The 7,500-nt window shown below is 41.5% G+C and overlaps 1 protein-coding gene across 2 annotated transcripts in view; it reads right to left on the reverse strand.

Moving 5' to 3' along the window:
* Positions 1–7,500, reverse strand: part of LOC147026933 (neuroligin-1-like) — a 570,224-nt gene that overhangs the window by 527,825 nt on the left and 34,899 nt on the right. The gene's annotated exons all lie outside the window — the stretch shown is intronic.

A 7,500-nucleotide genomic window follows, 5' to 3' on the forward strand; every position in this document is an offset into this window, starting at 1 on the left:
AAAAACATACGTGACTGCTACATTGTGTGACTGTGGAAATACTGCGGCCGCCTATAATTGCTAGTGGCCGTAGAGTTTGTAGACCCTACGGCCGCCGTGCCAAATGCGACTTAGGCCTCACAATCAAGAGTTGCATCTTGGGTATTCAAAATCAAGAGTTGCATCTTGGGTATTCAAAATCAAGAGTTGCATCTTGGGTTCCAACTTAAGTACCACCTGAGTTTTCATAGCTTACACCGAGTGGAAGTGAATGTACATCGAGTTGCAAGGTTGTCTTTTTCTAATGGTGCACCACAAAGGAACGGAGAATGAATGATGAAGAATGAAAAAACATCTTCAAACTCGATTAATGATATATTTCCACAGCTAGCAAGTCACAAGCAAATGCAGCTGTAACCTCATTAAAAGCACGTTTTGGAACCTCATTAAAAGCACATTTGCCAACCACATTAAAAGCATGATTTTCAAATGTTGGTCACTAAATCCACATGATCTGAAAAATTAATGAGATCATAAACAGAACACAGCATTTATGCATTACAATCATTGTCTTTTTATCGTTTGTATAGTCTCGTTGTGAATTGATGACTATTGTCAGAAGCTTGATCATATTTTGTTTTCTTGAACATCGGACTCTTGGAGGAGAACATTATGAGATATCAGTGAGCTTTGAAATAACTAGAATTAATGTCCTTATTGTTTTAACAGCCACAATTATTCTCACGTTGTTGTAGGGTTGGCTGGGGGAAGCTTGGCCCAAGTCTTTCACGAACCGGCTGGCCAGGACTGACGTTCAACTGAGGTTTAGACAGAAATTTACAATTTATTCAGGGTGCTGCTGATAGCTCACATACTCTTTGTGAAGGAGACTGTGGGATCTTTAAAGTCCACCAAATAATTCTGGCAGATGGGGCGACAGTTTAACATCCACCCGAGGAATGGCACACACATTGATGAATCACCATGCCTGTGAAACTCAAGCTGTTAGTACTCAAGCAAGCACGACAATGAAACTGTTTTGAAGGAACGGCTTGGCGAGTGATAGCAAGCTGATTGGTAATGGAACACACCCCCAATGGATGGGGTAAAGGCTGCAACCAAGCTGTCTCTTTCTGCCAGAACTTCGGAAAGCAGTCCAGGATCGGGATATTTGGAGACATATGATCATGAATATCACCAGAAATTGGCCACGACTTCATGGAACTGGATAAATGGTTATAATATGATAGATGTGGACCAGATACTGTTAGCCCACACACCGCCCATACTTAAGTACGTCAAATTTTCCCAAAATTTGCCACTGACGAGTATTAAACAATGCTATTGAACCTTAGCAATATGCTTATGCATCAAATAAAGGTCACTATTGGGACATAAGGGTATCGGTGGCAATATCACACTTGATACCATGGCTGGGAGAAATCGCATACGACGACCCAATATATGTGATAAACAATCCACATATGCGATGGCTAGAAAAATCTGACAGGAAATGGGATTCATTATATTCATGCTGAAGACTTGTGCAAGCAGCTTTGTTTACTAAAAATTATTGCCGCTTAACTTGTGGCCTAGCAAGTCAAGAAGGCTATCTGATCCATTCATATGAGGGGTCATGATAAGTATAGAATGCCTTAAGCACGTCGAGTTTCCTCCAAACTTCTTCCAGTTTAATAGCGACTGTTTAAAAATGTAACTGGACATTGGACAGAATTGACTGAATCATATTATGTAGTTATAATAATTTCTACGTCTGGAAGGTGTGCCCCATTAAACACCATGATCACCGATTATACACCTCAACACGGATTTCATCCAAGGTAGAACACCTTCTTGGGGAGCAGGCAAATATAGTCGCTGCAACCTACATCGTGTGACCCTTCGTCCTTCTGTCAAGTTTGGTTGAGATTGGATAAGTAACGACCGAATGCATCACGGTCAAAAAAGTCAGACAGACACCAAATGGCGTATTTTATTATGAAGACATTGTTATAAACTGAATAAATTAACAAAGTCTACAACATTTGAACCTTGGATCCCAGCAGCATGACCTAAGAGTTCAGAGTGGAACAATAAACATGCCAACACATTCAAGCAGATCTCTTGCAGGTTTATTTTATAACTATTAAAATATAGTTACATCATTTGATGATTTTAAGTTTTTAATATGTCGGTGAATTTTCAGTAGTATCTCCTGTGCTTCATTCATTTATAAGTTTTAAATTGGCAGATTTGGACAATTGACTAATATGTTAATCCTGCAGCCCTTTGACATTTTTCTTTTTCCTACAAGAGCAAGGTTCATGGAAGAGCAATGTTAGGCTGAGAGTGGGGATAGTGGGGAACCAATTGGGAAAAACTGGCAAAGAGATAAATGAACAGGAAAAGAAAAGAGAGAATGAGAGTTAACACTGAAATCGGAAAGTCAGAGGGTTGTGTTAGGAAGGGTTAATGGGGGTAATTAAGATCATGATTCAGGATGAGGGATGACACTGCCTGCTTGAAGCCCTGGAATAATGAATATGAATGAACAGCCTATGGAAGGCAGTTCGATAGATGAGAGAAAGGAGGAATAAAAGAGTTGAGGTGTGCAGTCAGCCTGGATTTTGTGAGTAAAACATGGAGGTGGTTACTCGAAGAATGCGTGCATCCTGGAGGTGCTTGAGAGGGATGGAGGAGCGAGAGAGTAGAAGGAGCAATGTTGGAGAATACATTGTCGAAAACAGAGAGACCTCTGACCTTCCTTCAATGTGAGAGCAAAGCTCTTAATCATCCCTCGAGGAATGTTGAGTAGCAGATATTTAAGGGTGGTCTGGCAGAATAGCTTGGAGGTATGCATACTGTTCTCCAATATGTTGAGCCTGGGTTTGAATCTCCACCTGTTGCTCAAAACGTTACAGTCTACACCTACAAACTGTTACCCCAACGTTATGCAAGCAGGGTGATGCATCAATGTGTGCTGTCCATCGAATGGACATTAAACCAGGCATCCCGTCTGCTGGTATTAATTGATGTGAAGACTACATGACTTATTACCAGAATCTCAAACAAATTCCAAATTGCATCAGTGACACAGTCACACACCCAGCAAAAAATTTATGCTAACTTGCAGCTGCAGGCCGCATATAAAAGAAGACTATGAAGACGAAGAAGAAGAAAAGCTTAAGTTGTCCACTACTGTTCTATAAGATTCAGTAGAGTTGCTTTCATATTCAAAGGATTTTCTCAAAGTAGAAGAATGAAGCTTGATTGAAAACAAATTTAAATTTATTTCTTCCTTTATCTACAGTTACTGCAGCGAACAATATAAAGCAATACAATAAGTTACTTTTATGTCCATCTCCTCAATGGAAGCCTTTTTATGTAATTGTATTTCACAATTCCTCATCATTGCATGTTGAAGCCTCTCAATTGCAGTTAAATCTTCACTGTGAGATGACCAGAACTGAAAGCAGTTTCAGCTTCATCGAGATGACATCAATATCAAGCCCAGCACTACTTTGTAAGACCTGCATATTTTATTTCCGATCCACCCTCCCTCTTCCTTAATTTAGTCAAAATTTATATTGAGCTTTCTTATTTCTCCATGTCACTTTGCTTACTCTGAATGCTATTATTTTTTTCAACCACTCTCAAAAGTGAAATCAGGCAGGAGAGTATTTGTCAAGTCTAACATAGCTATCAATGAGAAATGGAGAGGAAGAAGAGTTGAGAGAGAAAGTGTGTCTGCACACGCTTGCAATAAATTGTGAGATCCACAAAGTTACTGTTTTGTGTTTTTTACTTCCATCCAGACAATGTATCGCATATTACCTGGTTTTGTCTAGATAGTGTGCTGTATGAAATTGCTTTTTACTTTCTGCCAAAACAATATATTATATGGTATATTAAAATAGGTTTTAGTCTGGTGTTGGCTTTGTGGTTAGGGTGGAGGGCTTGGGATCTTAGGGTCCTGAATTTGAGCCCTGTAGGCCGCTGAATTAATACCAGATGAGGTTGACTCAGTCTGTTATCCTTCTGAAATTGGTGAAATGATTACCAGTGTACTGGTAATAGGGGCATTGCATCAGTGGTGCCCCCACACTCGGTAGCAATGGCAATGTGCCGTTGTTCATCGCCAGTTGAAAGCATGAAACCATACCACCACAATAAGTGGAAGTATTTTAAAAAAAACTAGGTTTTTGCATTTGGCCGATACAATGCACTTACTATACCACAATTGGAGTTTTTTGCCGCACAATGTACTGCATATCATGTGCCATGTAAAACATTTTGATAAGGAGGTGTGTGATAAAGCTCCTTGACTATGAAAATACTGCACGGAGTTTTGACGTGAGGCTCGGAATGAACATTTTAGAGTGGCAGTAAAATACACGTGATCAACGTTAGAAAAAGCTCTCTGCAGATATTTCTGTTCATAAAATACAGGGACAGTAAAACAAACAAGCCAACAGATTTGCAGTGTCCTTTCTTTGATAATATAGGAAATCTCCATGTTTACCACATTCAGGGTTTCTTTAATAATGCAACCCAATTAAAGTTATGGGAATTTTTTATTTTTTAATACAAATTTTTTTTTTCTATTGCAGATTTGCATGAAACATCATTTGGAGGAAAAACGGGAAATAAATCCTCTTCAAATTTCAAATCAATCAGATGAAAATTGACAATTTTAGAAATTCGGCCGATGTTGACCTTTCGGCTGAATGTGGACCTCAAAAATAATTGGTTGTTGAATTCAGTGACGTGATATGAAAATCCTCTTCAAATTTCAAGTCAATCGGATGAAAATTGAGGATTTTATAAAACTCACCTAAGTTGTTGAACTTTGGCCAATGTTGACCTTTGGTCTATGTTGACCTCAAAACATAATTACCTAGTTGAATTCAGTGACCTGAAATACAAATCCTCTTCAAATTTCAAGTCAATCGGATGAAAATTGACAATTTTAGGAACTTGGCCTATGTTGACCTTTTGGCCGATGTGGACCTCAAAAATATTTGGATGGTTGAATTCATTGATATGACATATATATATATATATATATATATATATATATATATATATATATATATATATATATATATATATATATATATATATATATTGTTGCGGTATTCGCGCCCGCCGGCGTGCTGACGGCCACGTAACTCGAATCGCGGCACGTCGCCCACCGGACGGACAATCCAGTCGTGACCCTCTCGGACTAACGCCGGGAACCAGTCACGGGTGGACCTTTCGGTCTCACCGCGATCGAGCCAATCAGCCCCCGCGTGGGATAGGGTTGCTCGCCAAATTCGACCTACCTAAGTACCCACACGGAGGGTAGACCGGGCGATCGCACCTCGCCGCAGGTCGACTTCGGACACGGGCCACTTAAGCGACCCGTTCCGTACTATCGGGATAACCGAGCGGTGTTATCGTCGACCTCGACGGTTTGATTAATTATCGGGCGTATTCAGCCCACTACCAACCCTTTACGTGAAGCAAGATGGGGATTCAATAGAGGAAAAGACGAAGCGAAGCGGGAGAACAGTTCAACAATAAAGCACATTTATTCGCGGCACACGGGAAGCACACAAATACAATTCCACCAAAAGCACACAAAAAAAAGAAAACACAATTCCATTTTACACAAAAAGCAAATATAAAAGTGAAAACACAGTGCAGAGCTAATACCGACTACCGAGCACACGGCAACACTTATACAATTCTACTTCACAGACGGCGCCGACAACACATACCCAAAACCAAGGAAAAGAAATACCCTCAAGAATGAGGCGGGCCTGAGGCCGAGACCGGGTCGCGCCTACCCGTCTGGTGATGAGACGCGGAGCGGCGATGGCGCCTCACTCCGCGGGCCTCGCGGACAGTGCCTGGCAGGGGGTGGGAGAGGGGCCCCCTTGGTCGCACTATCTCAGCGCGGGGGGAAACAGGAGGGGGTTGCTGATGCTCGGGGTATAGAGGATCTTTATTATCCCTGGTGTGCGTCTCCACCTCGGCCAGGTCGCGCTGCCGGCCTTCCTCGGGCGTGCAGCTCCCGGCACCGTCGCGAGCACCCCCTCGTCTGCCTTCGCCGCTGCCGCCTCTCCGCCTCTGGACTCTCCACCCTGGACTCTTCTTTGGGCTCTCCTCGTTCGACTCTCTTCAGCTTCTCCAGCTACTGCAGGCTTCGGGCTCCAGACTTCCACACTCTTCTCTCCGTTCCGACTCCTTCTCGTTCTGCTGACTGACGAACACCGTCCTTTTATCCCCCCGTAGCTTCGCCTTTGACCCCCTCCCTTTGACCTTTCACCTCGCTCCCCATTGGCCCGAGAAAAAGTGGGCGTGAAGGCTTTTTGATCCACAAATTTGCATATATCGATCTTTCTGGAGGCGGGGCCAAATCGCCCCTCGCTCACCGATTGGACGGCAAAAAGTGGGAGTGTGTCGTTTTTGATCCGTTTTTGAAGCACAAAATCCGTGATTTTGTACACGCTGTTCAACGTGCGCCCTGCACGAGTCCAACACCAGTACCCACAGCGGGGCAAGAACGGTGGCGATGCTATGGTGGCGAGGTGTGACGGGAAGGTCGTGGCGGTTGTGGTGAAGCGGCGTTGTGGTTGGTGGTTGATGTTGTGGTTGTGGTGGTAATCATGGCGGTTGGTCCAAAATAAAGATAGTAAAAGAAAAACGGCTATCCTGAAGAGTCGCAGCTCGCATAAATGACATGTATTCCCACTAGACAACGGGTTTGGGCCTAACTACACATGCACTTACCGAGATACCTCACCTAAGGGACCTGAATGGTGGTTTGCGAATTTGGTAACCACAACAATATATATATATATATATATATATATATATATATATATATATATATATATATATATATATATATATATATATATATATATATACACACACTCTTAAAATTTCAAGTCAATCAAATGAAAATTGACAATTTTAGAAATTCGGTCCATGTTGACCTTTTGGCCGATGTAGACCTCAAAAATAATTGGTGGTTTAATTCAGTGACCTGAAATGAAAATCCTCTTCAAATTTCAAGGCAATCGGATGAAAATTGATGTTAGAAATGCAACCTTAGTTGCTGACCTTGGGCCTATGTTGACCTTTTGGTCGATGCTGATCTCAAAAATAATTGGCTGGTTGAATTCAGTGACCAAATATGCAACTCCTCAAATTTCAAGTCAATCGGATGAAATTTGACAATTTTAGAAAGTCGGTTTATGATGTCCTTTTGGTCGATGCTGACCTCAAAAATAATTGGCTTGTGGAATTCAGTGACCTGAAATATAAATCTTCAAATTTTAAGTCGTTCAGATGAAAATTGAGGATCTTAGAAATACAACCAAAGTTGTTGACCTTGGGCCTATGTTGACCTTTTGGTCTATGTTGACCTCCAAAATAATTGGCTGGTTGAATTCATTGACATGAAATATAAATCCGCTTTAGATTTCAAGTCAATTGGATGAAAATTGAGGAATTTACAAATATCAG

This window comes from Eptatretus burgeri, chromosome 5 (assembly GCF_056783735.1).
Source record: "Eptatretus burgeri isolate ZD-2024b chromosome 5, Ebu_testis_v1, whole genome shotgun sequence".
Taxonomy (NCBI): Eukaryota; Metazoa; Chordata; class Myxini; order Myxiniformes; family Myxinidae; genus Eptatretus; species Eptatretus burgeri.